Genomic DNA, 12,774 nt, shown 5'->3' on the forward strand with positions numbered 1-12,774 from the left:
TAGTAATATTTTCTAAAAAAAAAATAGACAGTGGTATTTATTATGGAGCTATATTATAATAAATTGTAGTGGGTAAAACTAGAATTTAGATGAAATAATAAGGGTAAAAGTGGAAGAAAAAGTGAGAAGCTATAAGCTATAAGCTCAAACGCTACTTGGAATAGCCTCTGAAAAATAGCTTATAAGCTCATGAAATAAGCTATAAGCTCATGGTGAAAAAGTGTTACCAAACAGAGCTTTATTTGTCAAACGAGCTTATAACCTATAAGCTATAAGCTAATTTAGGTGTCTTACCAAACAGTGCTTAGAGTTTTCTTTGATTGTATTTATCCCATCCATTTGAAAAAAGCCGGTATTTCCGTCTCTAAGTATAAGACTTATTTGAGAAATATTTTTTGTCTCTTTTTATAAAACTCTTTGATATTTCGAAGTATATTAATTAATTATTTATCAATATACCCCTATTTATTTTCTATCTTTTTCTTCAATCAACATTAAATACTATGTTCAAAACATACAATAATCATCTCTCTTAAAGCATAAAATTATAAAAACAATATTAATTACAAACAAATTTATTGCCTTTTTCAATTTTCTTAATTCCTGTATTTTTTTTAAAATTATTTATCAGACTCTTTTTAACACTTTTTTACTAATTTAAATTTGTATAGGTTCCATCAATTTATATGAGACCCACATCATTCATAGGAACCTCTGAATTTTGACCAATTAAAAAAGTGATTTAGACAGTGTAGTGCTGACATAACTTCTTGATTCTCTTATCAAGAATTTTTTTATAGTGAGGACCAATGACATCCCAAATTTACCTCATATCATTAAAACTCTATTACATTTATTTATAAATAAAACGACTAAATACAGAAAGATATATTGGGGGACTAGGTCAATGCCCCCCGAAAATAAAAAAGAGAGTCTAGAGAGCTGCCTAATAAAAATCTCAGGGTTAAATGCACTTTTATCCCGATGTCATTTGAGCGAATTTCAATTTCCCTCATGTTAAAAGAAATCCAACCTTATAATTTAATAATTATTTTGTTTTAGACTTTAATGACATCAAATTTTAAAATTAAATGTACTTTCACCCCTGCCATTTGAAAGAATTTTGCTTTACCCAAAGCAATATGATCTATTTTGTAAAGTCGGATTTCACAAAGGTATAAAAGAAAAAATATATTTAAATTACAAGGTTCAAATAAAAAATTTTATTTGCAACTATGGAGGCTCAAATGACAGCACTTGTTGGCTACATTAAAGCGAAGGAAGGTGGTTCACTGCCTCCAGAGTTAGCTGCTGCCTTATTTCCCAATGATACACAATAGGTATAACAACTACTCAATGCATTTATGATTTTGTGCATGTGTCTTTCTGGAGTAGTACCGGCGCTTCATTAAGTTTTGGAAGCATTGATATTATTTGATGATATTTTACAAAATGGATCTGAATGCTATTGGGCTAATGAAATCAATACTGCTAATTTATTTTTTATCAATTAAATGCATTTCTCTAAGTTTTTCATCATCAATCTTTATATTCATCAATTATGAAAAATTGATTTTGGATAATACTGTCTTTCAAGCTTTTATTTTGATAATAACTTTTACTTTGCTTAGGTTCTTGAATTGGCAATAATATCTTGCTTAATATATAGGAGTTAACAATTATAATACTTTTTACAGGCATCAAACGTAGGAAGTGAATCTCCAACACCCAATGACATAACTAGATCATCAGATGAAAGCAACGCAAGTGGAGCATGAGAGTCCTAATTTTAGTGACATCAGTTGTCTAGTCATTTTTATGTTTTGAAACTTGTTATTTTGAGAATAGCTAAAGATGGTGGCAATGGTTTGTGTAACTTTATGTTTGGAGACTTGTTTATATTTGAGACTTATTTTAGATATTTGTATCAAACTCCACTTGAGTTGAATTATAAATATATCAATGACAATGTTTAAAATTTGTTTGTCCTTTAATTTTGTTCAAAAAATAGAAATGTACAATTATATATTCCTATGAAATAATAATATTATAAGTAAAATAATTTCAATTTTTTTGAGCATTGTGGCATTTTATATGTCAAATGTGGCAGCTCAATGATTAAATATCAGAAGTAAATTCTGGCAGTTGGACATGCCACTACATGCATAGGTCTCAGGAGTACTTTCTGGCGGTTAAAACCGTCGGTACTTTCTGCATGTTACGGCGGTCAAAAATGCCAGAAACACCTATTGACTTTGTCACAATTATGTAAATAATGGCGTTTGAAACTGCCACTATATACAATTAAATAACCGCCACTTTAAGCAAGTATAAAACGGCGGACAACATTGCGGCTACGTAAAAACTGCCGCTTTTAACATTGTGGCAGACAAAATTTCGGCAGTTTTTAAAACGCCAGAATTGTGCATAGTGGCGGCTAAAACCGCCGGAACATACATTTTTTAGCCACCGGAAAACACGCGTTTTTTTGTAGTGAAAAAATAAAAAAAATTAAAGGGAGATGAGCGAGAATTCGTTCAAATGACGGAGGTCAAAAATACATTTAACCCAAATTAATCTTATAAGAAAAAATCAATGGAATAAAACCTAATGATGGAAAAAAAATGAGTGCAATTCTATAACACAACTAGCACCAATACCAAACTCAAAATAAAAGCAATAAGTTACCATCTAAACACACAATTAGGAAGAGATGGTTTATTTCTAGAGAAGTATTCTTTGATCCAGTGAAAAGAGTTTTTTTAGAAGATGATTGTTTAATCTCACAAATGTTGGGTTTAAGGAGGACAACATTTAATCCGTCACAAAGTTAACTTATTCTTAGTAAATTATGTTTCAAAGCATCAACATATTACACATCTTATATTTTTGCAGAATAATGCTTACCTTTCTTCTTCATCTTGATCCTGTTGTGGAGCTTCAAGATCATATGATGTTGCTAACACATGCTTCTTCTTAAAGACAAGTTTCTTCTACTTATTTTGAGGGCATTAATTTTTGTAGTTCCCTAGCTTGTTGTATCCATATCACATTACTCGACTCTTGCCAGTTTCACCTTTGGATCCATCTTTCCTGAAGGGAAATCTCTTATTGATTTGATATTTTCTTTTCAGCATTATTTTTTAGATTTTCCTTGAGATAAAACCTAGCTTCTCTTATGATTCTTCTTCTTAACAGAGTTATTGATATTTACGATTCTTCAATGAGTGTAGAATCATCAGTTATATCTTAATAACTCGCAAAATATATATTTGAAAGCAATCATTTTGCCTATCTTGATTATGATTGGTCGGTACTCTTGAAGTAAAAGTTCATGAGCTCTCAGAGTTTCATTCAACTCATCCATTTACATATCTTTAGATTGAGTTATCATAGTCACCACAGGTCTCCAAGAACTAGGAAGACTCCTTATATTATTTTATTTTCCAAGAACTAGGGTCGCACATAAACACATAATTTATTTATGATTTTTTTAAGAACTTTTCCAAAGTTACGATTTTGGCCTCCTAAAAAAAATTACAAAACCGCCCCCAAGTTTTGCATTTGTGGCAGTTTTGGCCCCCAAGACCAATTTTGATTCGGTCTATCCTGACGTGGCACCCTAAGTGAGGTGCCACGTGTTATTTTATTTTATTTTATTTTTATCAAAAATTGATCTTGGGGCAGTTTTGTAGTTTTTTTTCTTAAGGAGCCAAAATCGCAACTTCGTAAAAGTTAGGGGACAAAAATTACTATTTTGCAAACTATTGGTTTTGTTTGGGTGAGTCTTAAAATTAAAGCAATTTCCATGTATCATTATACAGGAAACTTAATATGTGAAATTGAAGCAAGGTTAATTGTCTTGTATAATTAGATGTGGAATTATCACAAATAAGAAATTAAAGAGAAATATCATAACAAATAAATATGACTAATAATAAAGTAAAATGAAGCACAAGAAATTTATCGAATTTGGTCGTCGACATAACTCCATCAAAACCTTCACAAATCAAATTAGAGGAAACCTGCTAAACAAAACACTGTTATGTAACCTGATGCGTGACTTAGTCACTGTCCTTGAGGATTTTATCCGCCTCATAAACGCATATCCTCCCAAGATACAACAAGTTCTTCTCTGGTATGAATCAAAACCGGAGGTGACAGAACAGTTCAAATTTATCTCACAGATATCAAGAGATGTAACCTGTAAACTCAATATTTTGGATGAGAGAAAATAATTTGAGTATAGATAAATAAGAAGTGAGGGAGTATATATGTGTACTATATGCAGGTTGATAATTTTTCTGTATTACTGTAACACCCCGTTTTTCCAACATAAAAATTTCAACAATAATCAGAGTAACACGTCACAAACGGGATATCACATTTCTCAAAAATCATAAATAGATAGATAACAAATTATCCTTCGACAAAATTCTTCGAACATCGCAGCGGAATTAGTTTCATCATCAAAAATAGTTTTGGCACGCAGGCCTCATCAAGATGTCTCATAAATCAGTTAAACTACTTAATCATAAAAGCATAGTCAAATACATAAAGGAATATAAGCATGCAATTCAAGAGACCCCATCCTGTTACGTATCAGAGCAACCTAATCGAATCAGTGAGGAATAAGCCACTCACGACAGCAACACAGCACTCTAAGCTCGATCACATAAGCATAAGCACAAAACAATAATATTAATCAATATAATTCAACAATCGTAATTAACAACATAAATCTTCAACATAAGCATCTTAAACATCATAGCATCATAGATAATAATATATCATGTAATCACTTCATTAAAGCATCATAAATTTCATAGCATCTTAACATCTTTCATCATTGGCTCGACTATGCGACTATGCAACTTAAGACCTCTTATATGCTTGTGGTACCAATTTAGGGCATGAGCCCCCATCGCTATTTGAGTATTAATATACCTCCAGGGCATAAGCCCCCATCGCTATTGAGCTAAAGCTCCATCGTGTTGAGTACAAAGCTCCAGGGCATGAGCCCCCAACAAATCTATGCTAATGCATGGACTCAATCTCTTAAACATCACAATCATCATCTCTTATTTATCCAATAATTTAGAGGTTCAACATCATCTTGATCGACTTAGACCGACTCATGCAGCTTGGTTAAATAACAATAGCAGCATAGGCAGATTACAACAACAGTATGACATCATATAACGATATCAAATAAAACAGCAGCATCTCAATCATTCATTCATAGTTCAAGTAATGCAATTAACATTATATTCAACACTAACATCTCATAACAGCTTCACAGATTGCAGTTAACTTCTTATATATGTCTCATTACTACCCAAGGGTCCATCCCTAATCAAATCATGCGACACAGATCACATTTTCCTTACTTGCACTCAGTTCTGGAAGTGCTCGCGAGGCGAAAGCATCTGCTCGCCATGGCGAGTACAAGCCAGATTCCCAACAATGGTTGTTCTAGGTTAAACCAGGTTCAATCTCATTCTAAGTTATCATTTAATCTTTAATAAGCATCTTCAGGCACTCAAAAATATCTAGGGTTCAACTCAAAAGTCAAAATTTCGAAATCAAGGTTGCTCACTGGTTGAGCTCGCTAGGCGAGTACAGTTGTTCGCTGTGGCGAGTTGCGTCGTGCAACTCGCGAGGTGAGGGAAATTGGTTTGCGTGGCGAGCGATGAACTTCATCCCTCGCGAGGCGAGGATCATCGTTCGCGAGGGCGAGCGATGAATATAGGCTCGGGCAGAAGTGCAGTTTTTACGAAAATTCATCAACTCTCATGGTTTTAAGCCTAATTTCGATCACAGAATTCATCTTAGTCATTATCTAGGGTCTAAGGACGGTTTATACATCAATCTAACAACTTATCATCATTGGATCATCAATTTCATCTATTAACCCTAATTTCATAAATTTCTTAATTCAATTCTAACTTGTTAACTTGATTATCAGAATTACATGGATTAATAAAACTGAATCGTTAGTCCCACCCTTACCTTAATTTGAAGAAATCGCAGCCCTCCTCTTGCTTCTCCCTTCTTTTGCTTTTTCTCCCTTTTTCCAAAATTTGATCGTACGTACATTGTTTTTTCTAAAACTAGGTTTCCCTTAAATATCTCCTCCAATTATCTTATCTTATCTCTCTTTCTCCCCCAAAAATCTCTAAAATCTCAAAACAGCCCCTAACTAAATATTTTATTTTATTTTCAAATCTTATTTTATTAAACAACAAAATAAGTCTCATCTCCTCATAAAAATCGTCACATCACATAAATCATCTAGAATCATCATAAATCATCATATATCACACATATATTATATAAATATAATATAACTCATCTAGACTCAATTAAATAATTAATTAATTAAAAGTGGGCGTTACAGTTACACCATCATTTGTTCCATACGTATTGTATATATATGGCAGGCAAAGTCAATTCTCATAGGCTAAGAAGAAACGGTTAACGAAGTAGGCACTAACCTTTGACTAACCATAATAATAGGAACATGTGGTCAAAATGAATAAAATGAGTATCTTAGTCATGGAGATATTTAAGGGGATATTGGAACCAATCAATAAATAGAAATAAAGTAATAATTCTAATTTAATTTTTTTTTTCTAGATATTAGAAAAACTTTTGAAATATTTAATAACTCAAAAATACAACAATCCCCTGTAACACCTCGTTATCCCAACAACGTAATTAATAAATATAATCAGAGTTAATCAACTAACGGAATGTCACACTGCTTTTCAAAAATTCTTAAATAGAGTAAAATGCTATTTATTAAACTTCAACAACATAGCAACTAATATATTGCAGCGGAAAATTCATAATTCTTCATTAAACAACTTCCAACAATTCTTGGCACATGGCCTCAACAAAATATCCTCAAAATTAAATTCAACATCAACAGGGTCATAATTGATACATAAAGGATGATAAAATACAACGACATATATATAATCTCCATCCCGTTACGTATCAGAGCCCTACGACACATGTGAGGGAAGTCCACTCACAACAGCAGTGAAAATCAACTACTCTGGATCACCTGCAAGTTACTCATACGAAGGACAACGTTTCCAAGTAGAAAGAGTGAGATTCACAACAATAATAGATATATAATTCATCAATTGAATTTAACAATTTAAATAGCAACAATATTTCATTATATATATATATATATATATATATATATATTTCATAAATCAACAACATTATCAACTTCTTGCAATTTCACCCAACAACAACTACTACTCAACCAACAACAACGACATATACAACGACACGACAACAATGCTACGACTCAACAACAATGCAACAATGCACATGCATGTGGTACCAACGAGCATTTGAATGAACGAGTATTCACAGGGCATAAGCCCTCAACAGTTGGAATGATTAAGCATTCCCAGGGCATGAGCCCTCAACGATTTGAACGACAAGGCGTTCACAGGGCATAAGCCCTCAATAATTATGAGTATGCAATGGACTCAATTTAGTGTATATCAACATACAACTCTCCTACAACGACAACAACATGAACAACAACATCTATTGCACAGCAATTCATATATAAATATGACTTATGCATCAACATGATCAACTAGCAACACTACAACACTCAATATTGAAATTCAACAACTTGTATAATTTATTTTCATACAATTATACTTAAATACACAATCAACAATCCTTCATATACAAATCAGCAACTCAGATAAAATATTATAATTAATCAGGATTATTAATATACCCAAGATTCCAGCCCAACCGTATACCAAATTGCAAAAGCGGCTCTCAGCTACTGAGCAACTCGCGAGGCGAGTGCATTTGCTCGCTATGGCGAACTCAAGAAATGAGCTACTCGCTATGGCGAGTACGTGGCGAACAAGAAAAATGGTGCTCTCGGGAGTTTTGACATTTTTCTCACTAAATCTTCATTTTTAAGCTCCCTAATCATCTTTTTAATCTGAAATTTGTCACAGTCCTCTCTAAAAACACCCATGTACTCAAAACCATTCAACTTACGTCTTATAAAAACATTTTAAAAATCATGATTCCTCACTCAGGTACTCGCTACGGCGAGTGATCTTGCTCCCGAGGCGAGCGATGAAAAGGCTTGCTCGCGAGGCGACGAGTCAGCTTACTCGTCATGGCGAGTTGCGTCAGATCTGACTACGGGAATTCTGCAGTTTTTCACAATAAATCCCAATTTTCCCCAATTCAATCCCCAAAACAGATTGCAAAAGTGTTATAAGTTTCTGCCTACGACTTGAACACAATCTATCACTAATGCCATGAATTTTACACTATTTAATTCAAAAATCATACTCAAAACCTAACTCCCAATTCCCAATTTCAACTAGAACCTTGCTAAACCAAAATCAGAGTTGTATAACCATTACCATTGAGAGTTAGTCTCACCCTTACCTTGATTTTGATGAACAAAGCTCTCCAAAAATCAGATTCTCCCCTCTTGGCTCTTCTCTTGGTTTTTCTCCCAAAAACTTGCTTGTACGTAAAAACTGTTTTTCTGACTTCTCCAACTTCTTACTTAACTCCCCCTTAATTCTAATTAACTCCCACTTAATTCCTTTAATTAATAATTAAACCCCAAAACTCCAATAAATTATAATTCCCACTTATTCTATTAAATAATAAAAAAATAACCATTTAATAAAACACACCACAACATAAAATCAACATAAATTATTTAAAATCATATAAAAGTCTCTAAATCAACTAAAAATAATTAAATAACAACTAGGGCGTTACATCCCCCACATATTTCAAAAGTTTAAATGAAAATTATTTAAAGACTTTCTGGGGTAACATGTGGATGTGATGCATCAAACTGGTGTAGCAAGCTATATGAACCAGTCCTAGAATGGTAAACTTAACACACAGTCAATTTGATGTAGCACGCTATATGAACCAAAAACACTTGTGTATGTTAGAGGTCAATATCCTGCATCACACCCCCACAATTCTTGTTGCTACGCGGTTGTGCGCTAATAGGCCATGCGTGTGCGTAAATTTGGAAAGACTAATATACATCACAACCAGCCTTTAAAATTAACCATAAACCCACACATTGGGTAAATCAAACATCAATGTATTATTTTAACACAATGGATAATCCACAATATGTCACAAATAATTTAATATGAATCTCAATATGTATCTCATGAGTTTAACAAGTGCCACAAAAATATATTCAGATCTACTTAGATTATTTCTAAGCGACAACATCTCTCTTACACTTGTTTTACTAATGCATATCACATATTTAGCTTCATGAGCTTCTTAAATCAAGTTTACACATGCAGGCACGGAATCAATGTGAGGGCAATGGGGTCAAGTGACCCCACTTGCCTCCTCTTGTGTATTGTATTTTTAATCTAAAATTAATTTTTTTTTAGGATTAACCAAAAATTAAATATATGTCTAGTTTGATCCCCTTTATAAAGTATTATTGTACTCACATAGTCTACTTATTACACTACAAAAAATTACAAAACTAAGAAGGATCTTAGAGCATATCGTTGGCAAGACCATAAAACTACTATTATAATATAAACTATTTTTATATTTCACTACTAGAAAATGCAAAATTAGCGAGGGAAATTAGTGCCGGAAAAAATGAAATTCCTCACAAATTCCTTGGTCGCAAAATTTAGTGACGGAATTAGAGAGGAATTTTACGTTTTCCCTCACTAAATTTAGTTTTTTTAGCAGTGTTTACTGAAAAAGATTGTGACTGGCGCTACGTTAGTGGTGAAAAAAATAATTAATTATGATTATATTTTTTATTCTCTGCTAGAAATGGATAAATATTTTTAAAAAAATCAACATTTTAGGGCAATTATAAATATAACTTGTATAATTTTCGCAAGCTTACACGTTTATAAAGTTTTATATAAATTTTTATGATATAACTTGACCCCACTTATTAAAATTTTTGGATCCGTCACTGTACATGCATAGCCCCCTCATTCAGAAAGTTTCATATCGACCGAAACAACAATTTGTCATATAAAGAATAAATAGCATAGATATTGTTGTTTTGGAATTTAAAAATTACGACAGAGCTTTGAAACTATTACCGGGGTGAGTCACGACCAGGTCGCTTTCTTTAAGACGTTTCGCGGCACTACCTAAATTGTGTGCAAGGTAGACTAGCAACCGCGTCATCTCCAGGATAAAACAGCCCAGATTCTATCTGTACGATTAAAGGCTGCACTGCCAGTAATCGCTCGAGAATAACACCTCAATATGGTTTCGAAAAACCACTCTAATATGGTACCAGACCACTCGAGAAACCAAAGAAGGAGGAAGAAAAGAATGGTTCATCAACACAAACCGAGGGAGATGAGAAGGGGAGAAAACCAAAGAAGAGGATTCAATTCTCAGTTTTGGAGTGAAGAATGCAAATCCCGAGCTCTCTATTTATAGAGGGGATTTGACCTCGTTTTCTCCGCCGACCCGGTTCGCGACCCAGCAACGGTAACCCACGACGCAGAAACGTGGAGCTGAAGCTTGCGCGTGTGGAAAACGTGTGAGACTTGGTCTCCGTGTGCGGGAATCTCGGAGCAAAAAAATAATATTATTTTTTCATTTTTCTGAGCACCAAAAAATATATTTCTTTAAAGCCAAGCCCAAGCCCCCTTGGAAGTGATATCTCACATATATAAACACTACTACAATGTGTAATCTACTCAATGTGGGACATAAAATTTTCAATTCACACTTTACACTAGTTTCTCCATTCTTGTGTTTACATTCCATAGGCTCCACAAACCAACTAGTATACTTCAAATTTTTTCCATTATACACTAATGTTCCAACATATATGATAGAAGAGATTTGAACTACACATGTAACGTAATGGCACAAGAAGCATCCAATGATAGATAACAGGGTGAAATCAAAAGCAAAAGTATAAAACACATATGTTATAAACACCTCTTTAAGAGAAAAACATTTGATTATCATGCGATTTACAGTAACGCTTTTACACAGAATATTATTTAGCCCATAATAATATTAAAATATCAAAAATCGTCCAAGTGTAAACAATATTGTTTACAATATTGTTCAGAGGCATAAAGAAATCTAACATTAGAATTCCAAATGGTACAAGTACACACCGGCTCACAACCGCTTAAACCTGAACCCAAATATCATATTCATGCATCATTAATTAAAGGCTTAAATATCATTTTCATCCCAGTAATTTGGGCCCGTTTTGATTTTCGTCCCTGTAAAAAAAAAAAAGTTTGAAAAACATCCTTATAAAAAAAAAATTTGTTTGAAAAAGGTCCCTGGTCCCACATTTTTGATTATGTGGCATGGGTTTTGCCACATGGCAGCCACGTAATTAAAAAATTAAAATTACTTTTAAATTTTGAAAATTATTTTTTTTAATTAAAAAAATATGAAAATAAATTCAAAAATCATTTAAAAAAATCGAAAAAAACTGTTAAAATTAAATTTTCGACCATTAATTTTTTTTAATTTGAAAATTATATATTTTTTTCATATTTTAAAAAATAAAATAAAAAAATCATTTCATTATTTTTTTCAGAAATTTCAGATTTTATAATTTTTAAAAAAACTATATTTTTTTGAAAATTATATGATAAAAATAATTTCAGAAAATAATTTTAATTTTTTTATATTTTTAAATTTTAAAAACAATTTTTAGAATTTAAAAATTATTTTTAAAAATTTAATATTATGTGGCATGCCACATCAGCGCCACGTGGCAAAAGTTGCACAGTCAGCAACTGCCACGTGGCAAAAACCATGCCACATCATCAAAAATGTGGGGCCAGAGGCCTTTTTCAAACAAATTTTTTTTTACTGGGATGTAATTCAAAGTTTTTTTTTACATGGACGAGTATATGTGTACTATATGCAGATTGATAATTTTTCTGTGTTACACCATCATTTGTTCCATATGTATTGAATATATATGGCAGGTAAAGTCAATTCTCATAGGCTAACAAGAAACGGTTACTGAAGTAAGCACTAGCCTTTGACCAGCCATAATAATAGGACCATGTGATCAAAATGAATAAAATGAATATCTCTTAATAATGATGAGTCATGGAGATATTTAATGGGATATTGGAACCAGTTAATATATAGAAATAAAGTAATAATTTTAATTGAAAAATGTTATGTAAAGCGAATTAAACTTCCCGAATTTATCCCCATTTATATATATGTTTGTACCGCATGACACCATTGCCACCTGAATTCCACTAATTTAGCCTTTTATTTAGTTTGATCATTATAACTAGGAATCACTCTTCGTGAGTGCCTCGTGAGAATTTTATTCGCGATGAATAGCATCGCTAATTCTAATTTAAATTGTTTTATAGTAATAAGAAAACTTTTGAAATATTTAATAACTCAAAAATACAACAAATTGTTGCCCTCTATCAATCAAATAACCTAAAAACATTACTGATAGATATTTGGCAAGTGAACCAAATTCAATTGAAGTAATAAAAAATTCGTTTCCACGAGGACTGTATTAACTTCTACTTAGCAATTTCATTATCAAAAAGGGGTGGGGTTTAGTATGGGAAAGGAAAGTTGTTTCCCAACATAGGAAAGTAAATTTTAGACCACTAGATCAATTAGAGAACACAATTTTATCATGGACTTTCAACACTTAATTTTTTTTTTTACAACCTAAAAATAAAACTTTTTTTTTGTTGAAAAAGGGGAAAAAATGGA

At 32.4% G+C, this 12,774-nt stretch overlaps 1 long non-coding RNA gene across 1 annotated transcript; it reads left to right on the forward strand.

The window, feature by feature from the left end:
* Window positions 1-1,224: 1,224 nt before the first annotated feature.
* On the forward strand, window positions 1,225-1,978 carry LOC112421797 (uncharacterized). The gene is made up of 2 exons (XR_003012068.2): window positions 1,225-1,340; window positions 1,698-1,978. It is a non-coding gene; the product is annotated as an uncharacterized lncRNA (long non-coding RNA).
* Window positions 1,979-12,774: the final 10,796 nt, after the last annotated feature.

Source organism: Medicago truncatula, chromosome 5, assembly GCF_003473485.1.
Source record: "Medicago truncatula cultivar Jemalong A17 chromosome 5, MtrunA17r5.0-ANR, whole genome shotgun sequence".
Lineage (NCBI taxonomy): Eukaryota > Viridiplantae > Streptophyta > Magnoliopsida > Fabales > Fabaceae > Medicago > Medicago truncatula.